The 24,578-nt window shown below is 40.5% G+C and overlaps 22 non-coding genes across 22 annotated transcripts; all 22 read right to left on the minus strand.

The window, feature by feature from the left end:
• Nucleotides 1-890: 890 nt before the first annotated feature.
• On the minus strand, nucleotides 891-964 carry trnat-agu (transfer RNA threonine (anticodon AGU)). Its single transcript has one exon. It is a non-coding gene; the product is annotated as a tRNA-Thr (tRNA).
• A 994-nt stretch (nucleotides 965-1,958) lies between these two features.
• Nucleotides 1,959-2,032, minus strand: trnat-agu (transfer RNA threonine (anticodon AGU)). Its single transcript has one exon. It is a non-coding gene; the product is annotated as a tRNA-Thr (tRNA).
• Nucleotides 2,033-3,041: 1,009 nt separating this feature from the next.
• Nucleotides 3,042-3,115, minus strand: trnat-agu (transfer RNA threonine (anticodon AGU)). The gene has a single exon. It is a non-coding gene; the product is annotated as a tRNA-Thr (tRNA).
• A 1,008-nt stretch (nucleotides 3,116-4,123) lies between these two features.
• Nucleotides 4,124-4,197, minus strand: trnat-agu (transfer RNA threonine (anticodon AGU)). Its single transcript has one exon. It is a non-coding gene; the product is annotated as a tRNA-Thr (tRNA).
• Nucleotides 4,198-5,206: 1,009 nt separating this feature from the next.
• trnat-agu (transfer RNA threonine (anticodon AGU)) lies at nucleotides 5,207-5,280 on the minus strand. The gene has a single exon. It is a non-coding gene; the product is annotated as a tRNA-Thr (tRNA).
• A 1,009-nt stretch (nucleotides 5,281-6,289) lies between these two features.
• trnat-agu (transfer RNA threonine (anticodon AGU)) lies at nucleotides 6,290-6,363 on the minus strand. The gene has a single exon. It is a non-coding gene; the product is annotated as a tRNA-Thr (tRNA).
• Nucleotides 6,364-7,372: 1,009 nt separating this feature from the next.
• trnat-agu (transfer RNA threonine (anticodon AGU)) lies at nucleotides 7,373-7,446 on the minus strand. The gene has a single exon. It is a non-coding gene; the product is annotated as a tRNA-Thr (tRNA).
• Nucleotides 7,447-8,455: 1,009 nt separating this feature from the next.
• Nucleotides 8,456-8,529, minus strand: trnat-agu (transfer RNA threonine (anticodon AGU)). The gene has a single exon. It is a non-coding gene; the product is annotated as a tRNA-Thr (tRNA).
• A 1,009-nt stretch (nucleotides 8,530-9,538) lies between these two features.
• On the minus strand, nucleotides 9,539-9,612 carry trnat-agu (transfer RNA threonine (anticodon AGU)). The gene has a single exon. It is a non-coding gene; the product is annotated as a tRNA-Thr (tRNA).
• A 1,009-nt stretch (nucleotides 9,613-10,621) lies between these two features.
• Nucleotides 10,622-10,695, minus strand: trnat-agu (transfer RNA threonine (anticodon AGU)). Its single transcript has one exon. It is a non-coding gene; the product is annotated as a tRNA-Thr (tRNA).
• Nucleotides 10,696-11,704: 1,009 nt separating this feature from the next.
• Nucleotides 11,705-11,778, minus strand: trnat-agu (transfer RNA threonine (anticodon AGU)). The gene has a single exon. It is a non-coding gene; the product is annotated as a tRNA-Thr (tRNA).
• A 1,009-nt stretch (nucleotides 11,779-12,787) lies between these two features.
• trnat-agu (transfer RNA threonine (anticodon AGU)) lies at nucleotides 12,788-12,861 on the minus strand. Its single transcript has one exon. It is a non-coding gene; the product is annotated as a tRNA-Thr (tRNA).
• A 1,009-nt stretch (nucleotides 12,862-13,870) lies between these two features.
• trnat-agu (transfer RNA threonine (anticodon AGU)) lies at nucleotides 13,871-13,944 on the minus strand. Its single transcript has one exon. It is a non-coding gene; the product is annotated as a tRNA-Thr (tRNA).
• Nucleotides 13,945-14,953: 1,009 nt separating this feature from the next.
• Nucleotides 14,954-15,027, minus strand: trnat-agu (transfer RNA threonine (anticodon AGU)). Its single transcript has one exon. It is a non-coding gene; the product is annotated as a tRNA-Thr (tRNA).
• A 1,009-nt stretch (nucleotides 15,028-16,036) lies between these two features.
• trnat-agu (transfer RNA threonine (anticodon AGU)) lies at nucleotides 16,037-16,110 on the minus strand. Its single transcript has one exon. It is a non-coding gene; the product is annotated as a tRNA-Thr (tRNA).
• A 1,009-nt stretch (nucleotides 16,111-17,119) lies between these two features.
• trnat-agu (transfer RNA threonine (anticodon AGU)) lies at nucleotides 17,120-17,193 on the minus strand. The gene has a single exon. It is a non-coding gene; the product is annotated as a tRNA-Thr (tRNA).
• A 1,009-nt stretch (nucleotides 17,194-18,202) lies between these two features.
• On the minus strand, nucleotides 18,203-18,276 carry trnat-agu (transfer RNA threonine (anticodon AGU)). Its single transcript has one exon. It is a non-coding gene; the product is annotated as a tRNA-Thr (tRNA).
• A 1,009-nt stretch (nucleotides 18,277-19,285) lies between these two features.
• On the minus strand, nucleotides 19,286-19,359 carry trnat-agu (transfer RNA threonine (anticodon AGU)). The gene has a single exon. It is a non-coding gene; the product is annotated as a tRNA-Thr (tRNA).
• A 1,009-nt stretch (nucleotides 19,360-20,368) lies between these two features.
• Nucleotides 20,369-20,442, minus strand: trnat-agu (transfer RNA threonine (anticodon AGU)). The gene has a single exon. It is a non-coding gene; the product is annotated as a tRNA-Thr (tRNA).
• Nucleotides 20,443-21,437: 995 nt separating this feature from the next.
• trnat-agu (transfer RNA threonine (anticodon AGU)) lies at nucleotides 21,438-21,511 on the minus strand. The gene has a single exon. It is a non-coding gene; the product is annotated as a tRNA-Thr (tRNA).
• Nucleotides 21,512-22,519: 1,008 nt separating this feature from the next.
• Nucleotides 22,520-22,594, minus strand: trnat-agu (transfer RNA threonine (anticodon AGU)). The gene has a single exon. It is a non-coding gene; the product is annotated as a tRNA-Thr (tRNA).
• Nucleotides 22,595-23,603: 1,009 nt separating this feature from the next.
• On the minus strand, nucleotides 23,604-23,677 carry trnat-agu (transfer RNA threonine (anticodon AGU)). The gene has a single exon. It is a non-coding gene; the product is annotated as a tRNA-Thr (tRNA).
• Nucleotides 23,678-24,578: the final 901 nt, after the last annotated feature.

The following is a 24,578-nucleotide window of genomic DNA, read 5'->3' on the forward strand; positions in this document are numbered from 1 at the left end:
TACTAATATTGGAATCGATATGGACTCCTTCAATTGTCTAGCAACAGGGTTTGTTAAGCTATGTTTTGGGACCCAAAGTGGGCCTGAGTATGTGAGAGGTGGGCAGCGAGATATCAGTAAACATTTTGAGTCACAAGCTATTTCTTCTTCATTTCGGTCATCCGAGGACAGTACATTTTTCATTTGGGTCTCGAACTGAATAAACTCAAGATACTCTGACATGGATTCTTAAACTATGGTTTGGGTCCCAAAGTGGGAATATCGCGAGATATGAGTAAACATTCAGAATCATACACGATTTCTTCATCATTTTGGTCGTTTCGGGGAAACTACATTTCTCAGTTGGATCTCGAGATTAAAAATGGTAAAAACCTAAGAAAAAGCAGATGAATCAGTTAATGTAAGTAATTAACCTACCATGAGATGGGGACTTTGTCAAATGGAAGAGTTATTGAGTTTCTTAGCTCACACAGGAGGTTTCAACTCATTCAAAATACAACCCTTTTGAAATGGCAATTCTTTGCCGTGACCCGGATTCAGACCGGGGTTCCTGCGGCCACAACGCAGAGTACTAAACACTATACGATCACAGCGAGCTACCAAAGATTGCTTGTAAAGCCTACTCATGCTCTGACAGAGACCTGTACAAGTTGGCTGAACTCTTCCTTTAGCGCTCTAAATGAATCAACTGAAGAACCAGCTGAACTTGAGACAGTTGGTACGTTGTAATTCTTTGAAAAAGTTCCCTTTTTCTGTGAAATTGGAAAATCTCAATTGCATTCTCCTCACATCTTTTCTCCTCTCATCACTCCAAATTCTCAAGACTCATTGGTTGAGAAAAGCAGAACATTCTCCACTTTCCACCAATGTGTTCAATGACATGTATGAAAAGGCTCTGCTGAGATTCGAACTCAGGATCTCCTGTTTACTAGACAGGCGCTTTAACCAACTAAGCCACAGCGCCTGTAGATGCCAAGTATGTTGCAGGTAAGAACACCGCCACACGTATTTATATCAAACATGTCTCATTCATTTAACCCATATCTCTGTCTTGCAAAATCACGTCACAAAACAGATGTTATTTACTAATATTGGAATCGATATGGACTCCTTCAATTGTCTAGCAACAGGGTTTGTTAAGCTATGTTTTGGGACCCAAAGTGGGCCTGAGTATGTGAGAGGTGGGCAGCGAGATATCAGTAAACATTTTGAGTCACAAGCTATTTCTTCTTCATTTCGGTCATCCGAGGACAGTACATTTTTCATTTGGGTCTCGAACTGAATAAACTCAAGATACTCTGACATGGATTCTTAAACTATGGTTTGGGTCCCAAAGTGGGAATATCGCGAGATATGAGTAAACATTCAGAATCATACACGATTTCTTCATCATTTTGGTCGTTTCGGGGAAACTACATTTCTCAGTTGGATCTCGAGATTAAAAATGGTAAAAACCTAAGAAAAAGCAGATGAATCAGTTAATGTAAGTAATTAACCTACCATGAGATGGGGACTTTGTCAAATGGAAGAGTTATTGAGTTTCTTAGCTCACACAGGAGGTTTCAACTCATTCAAAATACAACCCTTTTGAAATGGCAATTCTTTGCCGTGACCCGGATTCAGACCGGGGTTCCTGCGGCCACAACGCAGAGTACTAAACACTATACGATCACAGCGAGCTACCAAAGATTGCTTGTAAAGCCTACTCATGCTCTGACAGAGACCTGTACAAGTTGGCTGAACTCTTCCTTTAGCGCTCTAAATGAATCAACTGAAGAACCAGCTGAACTTGAGACAGTTGGTACGTTGTAATTCTTTGAAAAAGTTCCCTTTTTCTGTGAAATTGGAAAATCTCAATTGCATCCTCCTCACATCACTCCAAATTCTCAAGACTCATTGGTTGAGAAAAGCAGAACATTCTCCACTTTCCACCAATGTGTTCAATGACATGTATGAAAAGGCTCTGCTGAGATTCGAACTCAGGATCTCCTGTTTACTAGACAGGCGCTTTAACCAACTAAGCCACAGCGCCTGTAGATGCCAAGTATGTTGCAGGTAAGAACACCGCCACACGTATTTATATCAAACATGTCTCATTCATTTAACCCATATCTCTGTCTTGCAAAATCACGTCACAAAACAGATGTTATTTACTAATATTGGAATCGATATGGACTCCTTCAATTGTCTAGCAACAGGGTTTGTTAAGCTATGTTTTGGGACCCAAAGTGGGCCTGAGTATGTGAGAGGTGGGCAGCGAGATATCAGTAAACATTTTGAGTCACAAGCTATTTCTTCTTCATTTCGGTCATCCGAGGACAGTACATTTTTCATTTGGGTCTCGAACTGAATAAACTCAAGATACTCTGACATGGATTCTTAAACTATGGTTTGGGTCCCAAAGTGGGAATATCGCGAGATATGAGTAAACATTCAGAATCATACACGATTTCTTCATCATTTTGGTCGTTTCGGGGAAACTACATTTCTCAGTTGGATCTCGAGATTAAAAATGGTAAAAACCTAAGAAAAAGCAGATGAATCAGTTAATGTAAGTAATTAACCTACCATGAGATGGGGACTTTGTCAAATGGAAGAGTTATTGAGTTTCTTAGCTCACACAGGAGGTTTCAACTCATTCAAAATACAACCCTTTTGAAATGGCAATTCTTTGCCGTGACCCGGATTCAGACCGGGGTTCCTGCGGCCACAACGCAGAGTACTAAACACTATACGATCACAGCGAGCTACCAAAGATTGCTTGTAAAGCCTACTCATGCTCTGACAGAGACCTGTACAAGTTGGCTGAACTCTTCCTTTAGCGCTCTAAATGAATCAACTGAAGAACCAGCTGAACTTGAGACAGTTGGTACGTTGTAATTCTTTGAAAAAGTTCCCTTTTTCTGTGAAATTGGAAAATCTCAATTGCATTCTCCTCACATCTTTTCTCCTCTCATCACTCCAAATTCTCAAGACTCATTGGTTGAGAAAAGCAGAACATTCTCCACTTTCCACCAATGTGTTCAATGACATGTATGAAAAGGCTCTGCTGAGATTCGAACTCAGGATCTCCTGTTTACTAGACAGGCGCTTTAACCAACTAAGCCACAGCGCCTGTAGATGCCAAGTATGTTGCAGGTAAGAACACCGCCACACGTATTTATATCAAACATGTCTCATTCATTTAACCCATATCTCTGTCTTGCAAAATCACGTCACAAAACAGATGTTATTTACTAATATTGGAATCGATATGGACTCCTTCAATTGTCTAGCAACAGGGTTTGTTAAGCTATGTTTTGGGACCCAAAGTGGGCCTGAGTATGTGAGAGGTGGGCAGCGAGATATCAGTAAACATTTTGAGTCACAAGCTATTTCTTCTTCATTTCGGTCATCCGAGGACAGTACATTTTTCATTTGGGTCTCGAACTGAATAAACTCAAGATACTCTGACATGGATTCTTAAACTATGGTTTGGGTCCCAAAGTGGGAATATCGCGAGATATGAGTAAACATTCAGAATCATACACGATTTCTTCATCATTTTGGTCGTTTCGGGGAAACTACATTTCTCAGTTGGATCTCGAGATTAAAAATGGTAAAAACCTAAGAAAAAGCAGATGAATCAGTTAATGTAAGTAATTAACCTACCATGAGATGGGGACTTTGTCAAATGGAAGAGTTATTGAGTTTCTTAGCTCACACAGGAGGTTTCAACTCATTCAAAATACAACCCTTTTGAAATGGCAATTCTTTGCCGTGACCCGGATTCAGACCGGGGTTCCTGCGGCCACAACGCAGAGTACTAAACACTATACGATCACAGCGAGCTACCAAAGATTGCTTGTAAAGCCTACTCATGCTCTGACAGAGACCTGTACAAGTTGGCTGAACTCTTCCTTTAGCGCTCTAAATGAATCAACTGAAGAACCAGCTGAACTTGAGACAGTTGGTACGTTGTAATTCTTTGAAAAAGTTCCCTTTTTCTGTGAAATTGGAAAATCTCAATTGCATTCTCCTCACATCTTTCTCCTCTCATCACTCCAAATTCTCAAGACTCATTGGTTGAGAAAAGCAGAACATTCTCCACTTTCCACCAATGTGTTCAATGACATGTATGAAAAGGCTCTGCTGAGATTCGAACTCAGGATCTCCTGTTTACTAGACAGGCGCTTTAACCAACTAAGCCACAGCGCCTGTAGATGCCAAGTATGTTGCAGGTAAGAACACCGCCACACGTATTTATATCAAACATGTCTCATTCATTTAACCCATATCTCTGTCTTGCAAAATCACGTCACAAAACAGATGTTATTTACTAATATTGGAATCGATATGGACTCCTTCAATTGTCTAGCAACAGGGTTTGTTAAGCTATGTTTTGGGACCCAAAGTGGGCCTGAGTATGTGAGAGGTGGGCAGCGAGATATCAGTAAACATTTTGAGTCACAAGCTATTTCTTCTTCATTTCGGTCATCCGAGGACAGTACATTTTTCATTTGGGTCTCGAACTGAATAAACTCAAGATACTCTGACATGGATTCTTAAACTATGGTTTGGGTCCCAAAGTGGGAATATCGCGAGATATGAGTAAACATTCAGAATCATACACGATTTCTTCATCATTTTGGTCGTTTCGGGGAAACTACATTTCTCAGTTGGATCTCGAGATTAAAAATGGTAAAAACCTAAGAAAAAGCAGATGAATCAGTTAATGTAAGTAATTAACCTACCATGAGATGGGGACTTTGTCAAATGGAAGAGTTATTGAGTTTCTTAGCTCACACAGGAGGTTTCAACTCATTCAAAATACAACCCTTTTGAAATGGCAATTCTTTGCCGTGACCCGGATTCAGACCGGGGTTCCTGCGGCCACAACGCAGAGTACTAAACACTATACGATCACAGCGAGCTACCAAAGATTGCTTGTAAAGCCTACTCATGCTCTGACAGAGACCTGTACAAGTTGGCTGAACTCTTCCTTTAGCGCTCTAAATGAATCAACTGAAGAACCAGCTGAACTTGAGACAGTTGGTACGTTGTAATTCTTTGAAAAAGTTCCCTTTTTCTGTGAAATTGGAAAATCTCAATTGCATTCTCCTCACATCTTTTCTCCTCTCATCACTCCAAATTCTCAAGACTCATTGGTTGAGAAAAGCAGAACATTCTCCACTTTCCACCAATGTGTTCAATGACATGTATGAAAAGGCTCTGCTGAGATTCGAACTCAGGATCTCCTGTTTACTAGACAGGCGCTTTAACCAACTAAGCCACAGCGCCTGTAGATGCCAAGTATGTTGCAGGTAAGAACACCGCCACACGTATTTATATCAAACATGTCTCATTCATTTAACCCATATCTCTGTCTTGCAAAATCACGTCACAAAACAGATGTTATTTACTAATATTGGAATCGATATGGACTCCTTCAATTGTCTAGCAACAGGGTTTGTTAAGCTATGTTTTGGGACCCAAAGTGGGCCTGAGTATGTGAGAGGTGGGCAGCGAGATATCAGTAAACATTTTGAGTCACAAGCTATTTCTTCTTCATTTCGGTCATCCGAGGACAGTACATTTTTCATTTGGGTCTCGAACTGAATAAACTCAAGATACTCTGACATGGATTCTTAAACTATGGTTTGGGTCCCAAAGTGGGAATATCGCGAGATATGAGTAAACATTCAGAATCATACACGATTTCTTCATCATTTTGGTCGTTTCGGGGAAACTACATTTCTCAGTTGGATCTCGAGATTAAAAATGGTAAAAACCTAAGAAAAAGCAGATGAATCAGTTAATGTAAGTAATTAACCTACCATGAGATGGGGACTTTGTCAAATGGAAGAGTTATTGAGTTTCTTAGCTCACACAGGAGGTTTCAACTCATTCAAAATACAACCCTTTTGAAATGGCAATTCTTTGCCGTGACCCGGATTCAGACCGGGGTTCCTGCGGCCACAACGCAGAGTACTAAACACTATACGATCACAGCGAGCTACCAAAGATTGCTTGTAAAGCCTACTCATGCTCTGACAGAGACCTGTACAAGTTGGCTGAACTCTTCCTTTAGCGCTCTAAATGAATCAACTGAAGAACCAGCTGAACTTGAGACAGTTGGTACGTTGTAATTCTTTGAAAAAGTTCCCTTTTTCTGTGAAATTGGAAAATCTCAATTGCATTCTCCTCACATCTTTTCTCCTCTCATCACTCCAAATTCTCAAGACTCATTGGTTGAGAAAAGCAGAACATTCTCCACTTTCCACCAATGTGTTCAATGACATGTATGAAAAGGCTCTGCTGAGATTCGAACTCAGGATCTCCTGTTTACTAGACAGGCGCTTTAACCAACTAAGCCACAGCGCCTGTAGATGCCAAGTATGTTGCAGGTAAGAACACCGCCACACGTATTTATATCAAACATGTCTCATTCATTTAACCCATATCTCTGTCTTGCAAAATCACGTCACAAAACAGATGTTATTTACTAATATTGGAATCGATATGGACTCCTTCAATTGTCTAGCAACAGGGTTTGTTAAGCTATGTTTTGGGACCCAAAGTGGGCCTGAGTATGTGAGAGGTGGGCAGCGAGATATCAGTAAACATTTTGAGTCACAAGCTATTTCTTCTTCATTTCGGTCATCCGAGGACAGTACATTTTTCATTTGGGTCTCGAACTGAATAAACTCAAGATACTCTGACATGGATTCTTAAACTATGGTTTGGGTCCCAAAGTGGGAATATCGCGAGATATGAGTAAACATTCAGAATCATACACGATTTCTTCATCATTTTGGTCGTTTCGGGGAAACTACATTTCTCAGTTGGATCTCGAGATTAAAAATGGTAAAAACCTAAGAAAAAGCAGATGAATCAGTTAATGTAAGTAATTAACCTACCATGAGATGGGGACTTTGTCAAATGGAAGAGTTATTGAGTTTCTTAGCTCACACAGGAGGTTTCAACTCATTCAAAATACAACCCTTTTGAAATGGCAATTCTTTGCCGTGACCCGGATTCAGACCGGGGTTCCTGCGGCCACAACGCAGAGTACTAAACACTATACGATCACAGCGAGCTACCAAAGATTGCTTGTAAAGCCTACTCATGCTCTGACAGAGACCTGTACAAGTTGGCTGAACTCTTCCTTTAGCGCTCTAAATGAATCAACTGAAGAACCAGCTGAACTTGAGACAGTTGGTACGTTGTAATTCTTTGAAAAAGTTCCCTTTTTCTGTGAAATTGGAAAATCTCAATTGCATTCTCCTCACATCTTTTCTCCTCTCATCACTCCAAATTCTCAAGACTCATTGGTTGAGAAAAGCAGAACATTCTCCACTTTCCACCAATGTGTTCAATGACATGTATGAAAAGGCTCTGCTGAGATTCGAACTCAGGATCTCCTGTTTACTAGACAGGCGCTTTAACCAACTAAGCCACAGCGCCTGTAGATGCCAAGTATGTTGCAGGTAAGAACACCGCCACACGTATTTATATCAAACATGTCTCATTCATTTAACCCATATCTCTGTCTTGCAAAATCACGTCACAAAACAGATGTTATTTACTAATATTGGAATCGATATGGACTCCTTCAATTGTCTAGCAACAGGGTTTGTTAAGCTATGTTTTGGGACCCAAAGTGGGCCTGAGTATGTGAGAGGTGGGCAGCGAGATATCAGTAAACATTTTGAGTCACAAGCTATTTCTTCTTCATTTCGGTCATCCGAGGACAGTACATTTTTCATTTGGGTCTCGAACTGAATAAACTCAAGATACTCTGACATGGATTCTTAAACTATGGTTTGGGTCCCAAAGTGGGAATATCGCGAGATATGAGTAAACATTCAGAATCATACACGATTTCTTCATCATTTTGGTCGTTTCGGGGAAACTACATTTCTCAGTTGGATCTCGAGATTAAAAATGGTAAAAACCTAAGAAAAAGCAGATGAATCAGTTAATGTAAGTAATTAACCTACCATGAGATGGGGACTTTGTCAAATGGAAGAGTTATTGAGTTTCTTAGCTCACACAGGAGGTTTCAACTCATTCAAAATACAACCCTTTTGAAATGGCAATTCTTTGCCGTGACCCGGATTCAGACCGGGGTTCCTGCGGCCACAACGCAGAGTACTAAACACTATACGATCACAGCGAGCTACCAAAGATTGCTTGTAAAGCCTACTCATGCTCTGACAGAGACCTGTACAAGTTGGCTGAACTCTTCCTTTAGCGCTCTAAATGAATCAACTGAAGAACCAGCTGAACTTGAGACAGTTGGTACGTTGTAATTCTTTGAAAAAGTTCCCTTTTTCTGTGAAATTGGAAAATCTCAATTGCATTCTCCTCACATCTTTTCTCCTCTCATCACTCCAAATTCTCAAGACTCATTGGTTGAGAAAAGCAGAACATTCTCCACTTTCCACCAATGTGTTCAATGACATGTATGAAAAGGCTCTGCTGAGATTCGAACTCAGGATCTCCTGTTTACTAGACAGGCGCTTTAACCAACTAAGCCACAGCGCCTGTAGATGCCAAGTATGTTGCAGGTAAGAACACCGCCACACGTATTTATATCAAACATGTCTCATTCATTTAACCCATATCTCTGTCTTGCAAAATCACGTCACAAAACAGATGTTATTTACTAATATTGGAATCGATATGGACTCCTTCAATTGTCTAGCAACAGGGTTTGTTAAGCTATGTTTTGGGACCCAAAGTGGGCCTGAGTATGTGAGAGGTGGGCAGCGAGATATCAGTAAACATTTTGAGTCACAAGCTATTTCTTCTTCATTTCGGTCATCCGAGGACAGTACATTTTTCATTTGGGTCTCGAACTGAATAAACTCAAGATACTCTGACATGGATTCTTAAACTATGGTTTGGGTCCCAAAGTGGGAATATCGCGAGATATGAGTAAACATTCAGAATCATACACGATTTCTTCATCATTTTGGTCGTTTCGGGGAAACTACATTTCTCAGTTGGATCTCGAGATTAAAAATGGTAAAAACCTAAGAAAAAGCAGATGAATCAGTTAATGTAAGTAATTAACCTACCATGAGATGGGGACTTTGTCAAATGGAAGAGTTATTGAGTTTCTTAGCTCACACAGGAGGTTTCAACTCATTCAAAATACAACCCTTTTGAAATGGCAATTCTTTGCCGTGACCCGGATTCAGACCGGGGTTCCTGCGGCCACAACGCAGAGTACTAAACACTATACGATCACAGCGAGCTACCAAAGATTGCTTGTAAAGCCTACTCATGCTCTGACAGAGACCTGTACAAGTTGGCTGAACTCTTCCTTTAGCGCTCTAAATGAATCAACTGAAGAACCAGCTGAACTTGAGACAGTTGGTACGTTGTAATTCTTTGAAAAAGTTCCCTTTTTCTGTGAAATTGGAAAATCTCAATTGCATTCTCCTCACATCTTTTCTCCTCTCATCACTCCAAATTCTCAAGACTCATTGGTTGAGAAAAGCAGAACATTCTCCACTTTCCACCAATGTGTTCAATGACATGTATGAAAAGGCTCTGCTGAGATTCGAACTCAGGATCTCCTGTTTACTAGACAGGCGCTTTAACCAACTAAGCCACAGCGCCTGTAGATGCCAAGTATGTTGCAGGTAAGAACACCGCCACACGTATTTATATCAAACATGTCTCATTCATTTAACCCATATCTCTGTCTTGCAAAATCACGTCACAAAACAGATGTTATTTACTAATATTGGAATCGATATGGACTCCTTCAATTGTCTAGCAACAGGGTTTGTTAAGCTATGTTTTGGGACCCAAAGTGGGCCTGAGTATGTGAGAGGTGGGCAGCGAGATATCAGTAAACATTTTGAGTCACAAGCTATTTCTTCTTCATTTCGGTCATCCGAGGACAGTACATTTTTCATTTGGGTCTCGAACTGAATAAACTCAAGATACTCTGACATGGATTCTTAAACTATGGTTTGGGTCCCAAAGTGGGAATATCGCGAGATATGAGTAAACATTCAGAATCATACACGATTTCTTCATCATTTTGGTCGTTTCGGGGAAACTACATTTCTCAGTTGGATCTCGAGATTAAAAATGGTAAAAACCTAAGAAAAAGCAGATGAATCAGTTAATGTAAGTAATTAACCTACCATGAGATGGGGACTTTGTCAAATGGAAGAGTTATTGAGTTTCTTAGCTCACACAGGAGGTTTCAACTCATTCAAAATACAACCCTTTTGAAATGGCAATTCTTTGCCGTGACCCGGATTCAGACCGGGGTTCCTGCGGCCACAACGCAGAGTACTAAACACTATACGATCACAGCGAGCTACCAAAGATTGCTTGTAAAGCCTACTCATGCTCTGACAGAGACCTGTACAAGTTGGCTGAACTCTTCCTTTAGCGCTCTAAATGAATCAACTGAAGAACCAGCTGAACTTGAGACAGTTGGTACGTTGTAATTCTTTGAAAAAGTTCCCTTTTTCTGTGAAATTGGAAAATCTCAATTGCATTCTCCTCACATCTTTTCTCCTCTCATCACTCCAAATTCTCAAGACTCATTGGTTGAGAAAAGCAGAACATTCTCCACTTTCCACCAATGTGTTCAATGACATGTATGAAAAGGCTCTGCTGAGATTCGAACTCAGGATCTCCTGTTTACTAGACAGGCGCTTTAACCAACTAAGCCACAGCGCCTGTAGATGCCAAGTATGTTGCAGGTAAGAACACCGCCACACGTATTTATATCAAACATGTCTCATTCATTTAACCCATATCTCTGTCTTGCAAAATCACGTCACAAAACAGATGTTATTTACTAATATTGGAATCGATATGGACTCCTTCAATTGTCTAGCAACAGGGTTTGTTAAGCTATGTTTTGGGACCCAAAGTGGGCCTGAGTATGTGAGAGGTGGGCAGCGAGATATCAGTAAACATTTTGAGTCACAAGCTATTTCTTCTTCATTTCGGTCATCCGAGGACAGTACATTTTTCATTTGGGTCTCGAACTGAATAAACTCAAGATACTCTGACATGGATTCTTAAACTATGGTTTGGGTCCCAAAGTGGGAATATCGCGAGATATGAGTAAACATTCAGAATCATACACGATTTCTTCATCATTTTGGTCGTTTCGGGGAAACTACATTTCTCAGTTGGATCTCGAGATTAAAAATGGTAAAAACCTAAGAAAAAGCAGATGAATCAGTTAATGTAAGTAATTAACCTACCATGAGATGGGGACTTTGTCAAATGGAAGAGTTATTGAGTTTCTTAGCTCACACAGGAGGTTTCAACTCATTCAAAATACAACCCTTTTGAAATGGCAATTCTTTGCCGTGACCCGGATTCAGACCGGGGTTCCTGCGGCCACAACGCAGAGTACTAAACACTATACGATCACAGCGAGCTACCAAAGATTGCTTGTAAAGCCTACTCATGCTCTGACAGAGACCTGTACAAGTTGGCTGAACTCTTCCTTTAGCGCTCTAAATGAATCAACTGAAGAACCAGCTGAACTTGAGACAGTTGGTACGTTGTAATTCTTTGAAAAAGTTCCCTTTTTCTGTGAAATTGGAAAATCTCAATTGCATTCTCCTCACATCTTTTCTCCTCTCATCACTCCAAATTCTCAAGACTCATTGGTTGAGAAAAGCAGAACATTCTCCACTTTCCACCAATGTGTTCAATGACATGTATGAAAAGGCTCTGCTGAGATTCGAACTCAGGATCTCCTGTTTACTAGACAGGCGCTTTAACCAACTAAGCCACAGCGCCTGTAGATGCCAAGTATGTTGCAGGTAAGAACACCGCCACACGTATTTATATCAAACATGTCTCATTCATTTAACCCATATCTCTGTCTTGCAAAATCACGTCACAAAACAGATGTTATTTACTAATATTGGAATCGATATGGACTCCTTCAATTGTCTAGCAACAGGGTTTGTTAAGCTATGTTTTGGGACCCAAAGTGGGCCTGAGTATGTGAGAGGTGGGCAGCGAGATATCAGTAAACATTTTGAGTCACAAGCTATTTCTTCTTCATTTCGGTCATCCGAGGACAGTACATTTTTCATTTGGGTCTCGAACTGAATAAACTCAAGATACTCTGACATGGATTCTTAAACTATGGTTTGGGTCCCAAAGTGGGAATATCGCGAGATATGAGTAAACATTCAGAATCATACACGATTTCTTCATCATTTTGGTCGTTTCGGGGAAACTACATTTCTCAGTTGGATCTCGAGATTAAAAATGGTAAAAACCTAAGAAAAAGCAGATGAATCAGTTAATGTAAGTAATTAACCTACCATGAGATGGGGACTTTGTCAAATGGAAGAGTTATTGAGTTTCTTAGCTCACACAGGAGGTTTCAACTCATTCAAAATACAACCCTTTTGAAATGGCAATTCTTTGCCGTGACCCGGATTCAGACCGGGGTTCCTGCGGCCACAACGCAGAGTACTAAACACTATACGATCACAGCGAGCTACCAAAGATTGCTTGTAAAGCCTACTCATGCTCTGACAGAGACCTGTACAAGTTGGCTGAACTCTTCCTTTAGCGCTCTAAATGAATCAACTGAAGAACCAGCTGAACTTGAGACAGTTGGTACGTTGTAATTCTTTGAAAAAGTTCCCTTTTTCTGTGAAATTGGAAAATCTCAATTGCATTCTCCTCACATCTTTTCTCCTCTCATCACTCCAAATTCTCAAGACTCATTGGTTGAGAAAAGCAGAACATTCTCCACTTTCCACCAATGTGTTCAATGACATGTATGAAAAGGCTCTGCTGAGATTCGAACTCAGGATCTCCTGTTTACTAGACAGGCGCTTTAACCAACTAAGCCACAGCGCCTGTAGATGCCAAGTATGTTGCAGGTAAGAACACCGCCACACGTATTTATATCAAACATGTCTCATTCATTTAACCCATATCTCTGTCTTGCAAAATCACGTCACAAAACAGATGTTATTTACTAATATTGGAATCGATATGGACTCCTTCAATTGTCTAGCAACAGGGTTTGTTAAGCTATGTTTTGGGACCCAAAGTGGGCCTGAGTATGTGAGAGGTGGGCAGCGAGATATCAGTAAACATTTTGAGTCACAAGCTATTTCTTCTTCATTTCGGTCATCCGAGGACAGTACATTTTTCATTTGGGTCTCGAACTGAATAAACTCAAGATACTCTGACATGGATTCTTAAACTATGGTTTGGGTCCCAAAGTGGGAATATCGCGAGATATGAGTAAACATTCAGAATCATACACGATTTCTTCATCATTTTGGTCGTTTCGGGGAAACTACATTTCTCAGTTGGATCTCGAGATTAAAAATGGTAAAAACCTAAGAAAAAGCAGATGAATCAGTTAATGTAAGTAATTAACCTACCATGAGATGGGGACTTTGTCAAATGGAAGAGTTATTGAGTTTCTTAGCTCACACAGGAGGTTTCAACTCATTCAAAATACAACCCTTTTGAAATGGCAATTCTTTGCCGTGACCCGGATTCAGACCGGGGTTCCTGCGGCCACAACGCAGAGTACTAAACACTATACGATCACAGCGAGCTACCAAAGATTGCTTGTAAAGCCTACTCATGCTCTGACAGAGACCTGTACAAGTTGGCTGAACTCTTCCTTTAGCGCTCTAAATGAATCAACTGAAGAACCAGCTGAACTTGAGACAGTTGGTACGTTGTAATTCTTTGAAAAAGTTCCCTTTTTCTGTGAAATTGGAAAATCTCAATTGCATTCTCCTCACATCTTTTCTCCTCTCATCACTCCAAATTCTCAAGACTCATTGGTTGAGAAAAGCAGAACATTCTCCACTTTCCACCAATGTGTTCAATGACATGTATGAAAAGGCTCTGCTGAGATTCGAACTCAGGATCTCCTGTTTACTAGACAGGCGCTTTAACCAACTAAGCCACAGCGCCTGTAGATGCCAAGTATGTTGCAGGTAAGAACACCGCCACACGTATTTATATCAAACATGTCTCATTCATTTAACCCATATCTCTGTCTTGCAAAATCACGTCACAAAACAGATGTTATTTACTAATATTGGAATCGATATGGACTCCTTCAATTGTCTAGCAACAGGGTTTGTTAAGCTATGTTTTGGGACCCAAAGTGGGCCTGAGTATGTGAGAGGTGGGCAGCGAGATATCAGTAAACATTTTGAGTCACAAGCTATTTCTTCTTCATTTCGGTCATCCGAGGACAGTACATTTTTCATTTGGGTCTCGAACTGAATAAACTCAAGATACTCTGACATGGATTCTTAAACTATGGTTTGGGTCCCAAAGTGGGAATATCGCGAGATATGAGTAAACATTCAGAATCATACACGATTTCTTCATCATTTTGGTCGTTTCGGGGAAACTACATTTCTCAGTTGGATCTCGAGATTAAAAATGGTAAAAACCTAAGAAAAAGCAGATGAATCAGTTAATGTAAGTAATTAACCTACCATGAGATGGGGACTTTGTCAAATGGAAGAGTTATTGAGTTTCTTAGCTCACACAGGAGGTTTCAACTCATTCAAAATACAACCCTTTTGAAATGGCAATTCTTTGCCGTGACCCGGATTCAGACCGGGGTTCCTGCGGCCACAACGCAGAGTACTAAACACTATACGATCACAGCGAGCTACCAAAGATTGCTTGTAAAGCCTACTCATGCTCTGACAGAGACCTGTACAAGTTGGCTGAACTCTTCCTTTAGCGCTCTAAATGAATCAACTGAAGAACCAGCTGAACTTGAGACAGTTGGTACGTTGTAATTCTTTGAAAAAGTTCCCTTTTTCTGTGAAATTGGAAAATCTCAATTGCATTCTCCTCACATCTTTTCTCCTCTCATCACTCCAAATTCTCAAGACTCATTGGTTGAGAAAAGCAGAACATTCTCCACTTTCCACCAATGTGTTCAATGACATGTATGAAAAGGCTCTGCTGAGATTCGAACTCAGGATCTCCTGTTTACTAGACAGGCGCTTTAACCAACTAAGCCACAGCGCCTGTAGATGCCAAGTATGTTGCAGGTAAGAACACCGCCACACGTATTTATATCAAACATGTCTCATTCATTTAACCCATATCTCTGTCTTGCAAAATCACGTCACAAAACAGATGTTATTTACTAATATTGGAATCGATATGGACTCCTTCAATTGTCTAGCAACAGGGTTTGTTAAGCTATGTTTTGGGACCCAAAGTGGGCCTGAGTATGTGAGAGGTGGGCAGCGAGATATCAGTAAACATTTTGAGTCACAAGCTATTTCTTCTTCATTTCGGTCATCCGAGGACAGTACATTTTTCATTTGGGTCTCGAACTGAATAAACTCAAGATACTCTGACATGGATTCTTAAACTATGGTTTGGGTCCCAAAGTGGGAATATCGCGAGATATGAGTAAACATTCAGAATCATACACGATTTCTTCATCATTTTGGTCGTTTCGGGGAAACTACATTTCTCAGTTGGATCTCGAGATTAAAAATGGTAAAAACCTAAGAAAAAGCAGATGAATCAGTTAATGTAAGTAATTAACCTACCATGAGATGGGGACTTTGTCAAATGGAAGAGTTATTGAGTTTCTTAGCTCACACAGGAGGTTTCAACTCATTCAAAATACAACCCTTTTGAAATGGCAATTCTTTGCCGTGACCCGGATTCAGACCGGGGTTCCTGCGGCCACAACGCAGAGTACTAAACACTATACGATCACAGCGAGCTACCAAAGATTGCTTGTAAAGCCTACTCATGCTCTGACAGAGACCTGTACAAGTTGGCTGAACTCTTCCTTTAGCGCTCTAAATGAATCAACTGAAGAACCAGCTGAACTTGAGACAGTTGGTACGTTGTAATTCTTTGAAAAAGTTCCCTTTTTCTGTGAAATTGGAAAATCTCAATTGCATTCTCCTCACATCTTTTCTCCTCTCATCACTCCAAATTCTCAAGACTCATTGGTTGAGAAAAGCAGAACATTCTCCACTTTCCACCAATGTGTTCAATGACATGTATGAAAAGGCTCTGCTGAGATTCGAACTCAGGATCTCCTGTTTACTAGACAGGCGCTTTAACCAACTAAGCCACAGCGCCTGTAGATGCCAAGTATGTTGCAGGTAAGAACACCGCCACACGTATTTATATCAAACATGTCTCATTCATTTAACCCATATCTCTGTCTTGCAAAATCACGTCACAAAACAGATGTTATTTACTAATATTGGAATCGATATGGACTCCTTCAATTGTCTAGCAACAGGGTTTGTTAAGCTATGTTTTGGGACCCAAAGTGGGCCTGAGTATGTGAGAGGTGGGCAGCGAGATATCAGTAAACATTTTGAGTCACAAGCTATTTCTTCTTCATTTCGGTCATCCGAGGACAGTACATTTTTCATTTGGGTCTCGAACTGAATAAACTCAAGATACTCTGACATGGATTCTTAAACTATGGTTTGGGTCCCAAAGTGGGAATATCGCGAGATATGAGTAAACATTCAGAATCATACACGATTTCTTCATCATTTTGGTCGTTTCGGGGAAACTACATTTCTCAGTTGGATCTCGAGATTAAAAATGGTAAAAACCTAAGAAAAAGCAGATGAATCAGTTAATGTAAGTAATTAACCTACCATGAGATGGGGACTTTGTCAAATGGAAGAGTTATTGAGTTTCTTAGCTCACACAGGAGGTTTCAACTCATTCAAAATACAACCCTTTTGAAATGGCAATTCTTTGCCGTGACCCGGATTCAGACCGGGGTTCCTGCGGCCACAACGCAGAGTACTAAACACTATACGATCACAGCGAGCTACCAAAGATTGCTTGTAAAGCCTACTCATGCTCTGACAGAGACCTGTACAAGTTGGCTGAACTCTTCCTTTAGCGCTCTAAATGAATCAACTGAAGAACCAGCTGAACTTGAGACAGTTGGTACGTTGTAATTCTTTGAAAAAGTTCCCTTTTTCTGTGAAATTGGAAAATCTCAATTGCATTCTCCTCACATCTTTTCTCCTCTCATCACTCCAAATTCTCAAGACTCATTGGTTGAGAAAAGCAGAACATTCTCCACTTTCCACCAATGTGTTCAATGACATGTATGAAAAGGCTCTGCTGAGATTCGAACTCAGGATCTCCTGTTTACTAGACAGGCGCTTTAACCAACTAAGCCACAGCGCCTGTAGATGCCAAGTATGTTGCAGGTAAGAACACCGCCACACGTATTTATATCAAACATGTCTCATTCATTTAACCCATATCTCTGTCTTGCAAAATCACGTCACAAAACAGATGTTATTTACTAATATTGGAATCGATATGGACTCCTTCAATTGTCTAGCAACAGGGTTTGTTAAGCTATGTTTTGGGACCCAAAGTGGGCCTGAGTATGTGAGAGGTGGGCAGCGAGATATCAGTAAACATTTTGAGTCACAAGCTATTTCTTCTTCATTTCGGTCATCCGAGGACAGTACATTTTTCATTTGGGTCTCGAACTGAATAAACTCAAGATACTCTGACATGGATTCTTAAACTATGGTTTGGGTCCCAAAGTGGGAATATCGCGAGATATGAGTAAACATTCAGAATCATACACGATTTCTTCATCATTTTGGTCGTTTCGGGGAAACTACATTTCTCAGTTGGATCTCGAGATTAAAAATGGTAAAAACCTAAGAAAAAGCAGATGAATCAGTTAATGTAAGTAATTAACCTACCATGAGATGGGGACTTTGTCAAATGGAAGAGTTATTGAGTTTCTTAGCTCACACAGGAGGTTTCAACTCATTCAAAATACAACCCTTTTGAAATGGCAATTCTTTGCCGTGACCCGGATTCAGACCGGGGTTCCTGCGGCCACAACGCAGAGTACTAAACACTATACGATCACAGCGAGCTACCAAAGATTGCTTGTAAAGCCTACTCATGCTCTGACAGAGACCTGTACAAGTTGGCTGAACTCTTCCTTTAGCGCTCTAAATGAATCAACTGAAGAACCAGCTGAACTTGAGACAGTTGGTACGTTGTAATTCTTTGAAAAAGTTCCCTTTTTCTGTGAAATTGGAAAATCTCAATTGCATTCTCCTCACATCTTTTCTCCTCTCATCACTCCAAATTCTCAAGACTCATTGGTTGAGAAAAGCAGAACATTCTCCACTTTCCACCAATGTGTTCAATGACATGTATGAAAAGGCTCTGCTGAGATTCGAACTCAGGATCTCCTGTTTACTAGACAGGCGCTTTAACCAACTAAGCCACAGCGCCTGTAGATGCCAAGTATGTTGCAGGTAAGAACACCGCCACACGTATTTATATCAAACATGTCTCATTCATTTAACCCATATCTCTGTCTTGCAAAATCACGTCACAAAACAGATGTTATTTACTAATATTGGAATCGATATGGACTCCTTCAATTGTCTAGCAACAGGGTTTGTTAAGCTATGTTTTGGGACCCAAAGTGGGCCTGAGTATGTGAGAGGTGGGCAGCGAGATATCAGTAAACATTTTGAGTCACAAGCTATTTCTTCTTCATTTCGGTCATCCGAGGACAGTACATTTTTCATTTGGGTCTCGAACTGAATAAACTCAAGATACTCTGACATGGATTCTTAAACTATGGTTTGGGTCCCAAAGTGGGAATATCGCGAGATATGAGTAAACATTCAGAATCATACACGATTTCTTCATCATTTTGGTCGTTTCGGGGAAACTACATTTCTCAGTTGGATCTCGAGATTAAAAATGGTAAAAACCTAAGAAAAAGCAGATGAATCAGTTAATGTAAGTAATTAACCTACCATGAGATGGGGACTTTGTCAAATGGAAGAGTTATTGAGTTTCTTAGCTCACACAGGAGGTTTCAACTCATTCAAAATACAACCCTTTTGAAATGGCAATTCTTTGCCGTGACCCGGATTCAGACCGGGGTTCCTGCGGCCACAACGCAGAGTACTAAACACTATACGATCACAGCGAGCTACCAAAGATTGCTTGTAAAGCCTACTCATGCTCTGACAGAGACCTGTACAAGTTGGCTGAACTCTTCCTTTAGCGCTCTAAATGAATCAACTGAAGAACCAGCTGAACTTGAGACAGTTGGTACGTTGTAATTCTTTGAAAAAGTTCCCTTTTTCTGTGAAATTGGAAAATCTCAATTGCATTCTCCTCACATCTTTTCTCCTCTCATCACTCCAAATTCTCAAGACTCATTGGTTGAGAAAAGCAGAACATTCTCCACTTTCCACCAATGTGTTCAATGACATGTATGAAAAGGCTCTGCTGAGATTCGAACTCAGGATCTCCTGTTTACTAGACAGGCGCTTTAACCAACTAAGCCACAGCGCCTGTAGATGCCAAGTATGTTGCAGGTAAGAACACCGCCACACGTATTTATATCAAACATGTCTCATTCATTTAACCCATATCTCTGTCTTGCAAAATCACGTCACAAAACAGATGTTATTTACTAATATTGGAATCGATATGGACTCCTTCAATTGTCTAGCAACAGGGTTTGTTAAGCTATGTTTTGGGACCCAAAGTGGGCCTGAGTATGTGAGAGGTGGGCAGCGAGATATCAGTAAACATTTTGAGTCACAAGCTATTTCTTCTTCATTTCGGTCATCCGAGGACAGTACATTTTTCATTTGGGTCTCGAACTGAATAAACTCAAGATACTCTGACATGGATTCTTAAACTATGGTTTGGGTCCCAAAGTGGGAATATCGCGAGATATGAGTAAACATTCAGAATCATACACGATTTCTTCATCATTTTGGTCGTTTCGGGGAAACTACATTTCTCAGTTGGATCTCGAGATTAAAAATGGTAAAAACCTAAGAAAAAGCAGATGAATCAGTTAATGTAAGTAATTAACCTACCATGAGATGGGGACTTTGTCAAATGGAAGAGTTATTGAGTTTCTTAGCTCACACAGGAGGTTTCAACTCATTCAAAATACAACCCTTTTGAAATGGCAATTCTTTGCCGTGACCCGGATTCAGACCGGGGTTCCTGCGGCCACAACGCAGAGTACTAAACACTATACGATCACAGCGAGCTACCAAAGATTGCTTGTAAAGCCTACTCATGCTCTGACAGAGACCTGTACAAGTTGGCTGAACTCTTCCTTTAGCGCTCTAAATGAATCAACTGAAGAACCAGCTGAACTTGAGACAGTTGGTACGTTGTAATTCTTTGAAAAAGTTCCCTTTTTCTGTGAAATTGGAAAATCTCAATTGCATTCTCCTCACATCTTTTCTCCTCTCATCACTCCAAATTCTCAAGACTCATTGGTTGAGAAAAGCAGAACATTCTCCACTTTCCACCAATGTGTTCAATGACATGTATGAAAAGGCTCTGCTGAGATTCGAACTCAGGATCTCCTGTTTACTAGACAGGCGCTTTAACCAACTAAGCCACAGCGCCTGTAGATGCCAAGTATGTTGCAGGTAAGAACACCGCCACACGTATTTATATCAAACATGTCTCATTCATTTAACCCATATCTCTGTCTTGCAAAATCACGTCACAAAACAGATGTTATTTACTAATATTGGAATCGATATGGACTCCTTCAATTGTCTAGCAACAGGGTTTGTTAAGCTATGTTTTGGGACCCAAAGTGGGCCTGAGTATGTGAGAGGTGGGCAGCGAGATATCAGTAAACATTTTGAGTCACAAGCTATTTCTTCTTCATTTCGGTCATCCGAGGACAGTACATTTTTCATTTGGGTCTCGAACTGAATAAACTCAAGATACTCTGACATGGATTCTTAAACTATGGTTTGGGTCCCAAAGTGGGAATATCGCGAGATATGAGTAAACATTCAGAATCATACACGATTTCTTCATCATTTTGGTCGTTTCGGGGAAACTACATTTCTCAGTTGGATCTCGAGATTAAAAATGGTAAAAACCTAAGAAAAAGCAGATGAATCAGTTAATGTAAGTAATTAACCTACCATGAGATGGGGACTTTGTCAAATGGAAGAGTTATTGAGTTTCTTAGCTCACACAGGAGGTTTCAACTCATTCAAAATACAACCCTTTTGAAATGGCAATTCTTTGCCGTGACCCGGATTCAGACCGGGGTTCCTGCGGCCACAACGCAGAGTACTAAACACTATACGATCACAGCGAGCTACCAAAGATTGCTTGTAAAGCCTACTCATGCTCTGACAGAGACCTGTACAAGTTGGCTGAACTCTTCCTTTAGCGCTCTAATGAATCAACTGAAGAACCAGCTGAACTTGAGACAGTTGGTACGTTGTAATTCTTTGAAAAAGTTCCCTTTTTCTGTGAAATGGAAAATCTCAATTGCATCCTCCTCACATCATCACTCCAAATTCTCAAGACTCATTGGTTGAGAAAAGCAGAACATTCTCCACTTTCCACCAATGTGTTCAATGACATGTATGAAAAGGCTCTGCTGAGATTCGAACTCAGGATCTCCTGTTTACTAGACAGGCGCTTTAACCAACTAAGCCACAGCGCCTGTAGATGCCAAGTATGTTGCAGGTAAGAACACCGCCACACGTATTTATATCAAACATGTCTCATTCATTTAACCCATATCTCTGTCTTGCAAAATCACGTCACAAAACAGATGTTATTTACTAATATTGGAATCGATATGGACTCCTTCAATTGTCTAGCAACAGGGTTTGTTAAGCTATGTTTTGGGACCCAAAGTGGGCCTGAGTATGTGAGAGGTGGGCAGCGAGATATCAGTAAACATTTTGAGTCACAAGCTATTTCTTCTTCATTTCGGTCATCCGAGGACAGTACATTTTTCATTTGGGTCTCGAACTGAATAAACTCAAGATACTCTGACATGGATTCTTAAACTATGGTTTGGGTCCCAAAGTGGGAATATCGCGAGATATGAGTAAACATTCAGAATCATACACGATTTCTTCATCATTTGGTCGTTTCGGGGAAACTACATTTCTCAGTTGGATCTCGAGATTAAAAATGGTAAAAACCTAAGAAAAAGCAGATGAATCAGTTAATGTAAGTAATTAACCTACCATGAGATGGGGACTTTGTCAAATGGAAGAGTTATTGAGTTCTTAGCTCACACAGGAGGTTTCAACTCATTCAAAATACAACCCTTTTGAAATGGCAATTCTTTGCCGTGACCCGGATTCAGACCGGGGTTCCTGCGGCCACAACGCAGAGTACTAAACACTATACGATCACAGCGAGCTACCAAAGATTGCTTGTAAAGCCTACTCATGCTCTGACAGAGACCTGTACAAGTTGGCTGAACTCTTCCTTTAGCGCTCTAAATGAATCAACTGAAGAACCAGCTGAACTTGAGACAGTTGGTACGTTGTAATTCTTTGAAAAAGTTCCCTTTTTCTGTGAAATTGGAAAATCTCAATTGCATTCCTCCTCACATCTTTTCTCCTCTCATCACTCCAAATTCTCAAGACTCATTGGTTGAGAAAAGCAGAACATTCTCCACTTTCCACCAATGTGTTCAATGACATGTATGAAAAGGCTCTGCTGAGATTCGAACTCAGGATCTCCTGTTTACTAGACAGGCGCTTTAACCAACTAAGCCACAGCAGCCTGTAGATGCCAAGTATGTTGCAGGTAAGAACACCGCCACAACGTATTTATATCAAACATGTCTCATTCATTTAACCCATATCTCTGTCTTGCAAATCACGTCACAAAACAGATGTTATTTACTAATATTGGAATCGATATGGACTCCTTCAATTGTCTAGCAACAGGGTTTGTTAAGCTATGTTTTGGGACCCAAAGTGGGCCTGAGTATGTGAGAGGTGGGCAGCGAGATATCAGTAAACATTTTGAGTCACAAGCTATTTCTTCTTCATTTCGGTCATCCGAGGACAGTACATTTTTCATTTGGGTCTCGAACTGAATAAACTCAAGATACTCTGACATGGATTCTTAAACTATGGTTTGGGTCCCAAAGTGGGAATATCGCGAGATATGAGTAAACATTCAGAATCATACACGATTTCTTCATCATTTGGTCGTTTCGGGGAAACTACATTTCTCAGTTGGATCTCGAGATTAAAAATGGTAAAAACCTAAGAAAAAGCAGATGAATCAGTTAATGTAAGTAATTAACCTACCATGAGATGGGGACTTTGTCAAATGGAAGAGTTATTGAGTTTCTTAGCTCACACAGGAGGTTTCAACTCATTCAAAATACAACCCTTTTGAAATGGCAATTCTTTGCCGTGACCCGGATTCAGACCGAGGTTCCTGCGGCCACAACGCAGAGTACTAAACACTATACGATCACAGCGAGCTACCAAAGATTGCTTGTAAAGCCTACTCATGCTCTGACAGAGACCTGTACAAGTTGGCTGAACTCTTCCTTTAGCGCTCTAAATGAATCAACTGAAGAACCAGCTGAACTTGAGACAGTTGGTACGTTGTAATTCTTTGAAAAAGTTCCCCTTTTCTGTGAAATTGGAAAATCTCAATTGCATTCTCCTCACATCTTTTCTCCTCTCATCACTCCAAATTCTCAAGACTCATTGGTTGAGAAAAGCAGAACATTCTCCACTTTCACCCAATGTGTTCAATGACATGTATGAAAAAGGCTCTGCTGAGATTCGAACTCAGGATCTCCTGTTTACTAGACAGGCGCTTTAACCAACTAAGCCACAGAGCCTGTAGATGCCAGGTATGTTGCAGGTAAGAACACCGCCACACGTATTTATATCAAACATGTCTCATTCATTTAAACCCATATCTCTGTCTGCAAAATCACGTCACAAAAACAGATGGTATTTACTAATATTGGAATCGCTATGGATCCTATCAATTGTCTAGCAACAGGGTGTTGTTAAGCTATGTTTTGGGACCAAAGTGGGCCTGAGTATGTGAGAGGTGGGCAGCGAGATATCAGTAAACATTTGAGTCACAAGCTATTCTTCTTCATTTCGGTCATCCGAGGACAGTACATTTTCATTTGGGTCTCGAACTGAATAAATCAAGATACTCTGACATGGATTCTTAAACTATGGTTTGGGTCCCAAAGTGGGAATATCGCGAGATATGAGTAAACATTCAGAATCATACACGATTTCTCATCATTTTGGTCGTTTCGGAGAAACTACATTTCTCAGTTGGATCTCGAGATTAAAAATGGTATAAAACCTAAGAAAAAGCAGATGAATCAGTTAATGTAAGTAATTAACCTACCATGAGATGGGACTTGTCAATGGAAGAGTTATTGAGTTTCTTAGCTCACACAGGAGGTTTCAACTCATTCAAAATACAACCTTTTGAAATGGCAATTCTTTTGCCGGACCCGGATTCAGACCGGGGGTTCCTGCGGCGGCCACAACGCAGAGTACTAAAACACTATACGATCACAGCGAGCTACCAAAGATTGCTTGTAAAGCCTACTCATGCTCTGACAGAGACCTGTACAAGGTTGGCTGAACTCTCCTTTAGCGCTCTAAATGAATCAACTGAAGAACCAGCTGAACTTGAGACAGTTGGTCGTTGTAATTTTTGAAAAAGTTCCCTTTTTCTGTGAAATTGGAAAACTCAATTGCATCCTCTCA

This window comes from Oncorhynchus kisutch, linkage group LG24, assembly GCF_002021735.2.
Source record: "Oncorhynchus kisutch isolate 150728-3 linkage group LG24, Okis_V2, whole genome shotgun sequence".
In the NCBI taxonomy this organism is placed as follows: domain Eukaryota; kingdom Metazoa; phylum Chordata; class Actinopteri; order Salmoniformes; family Salmonidae; genus Oncorhynchus; species Oncorhynchus kisutch.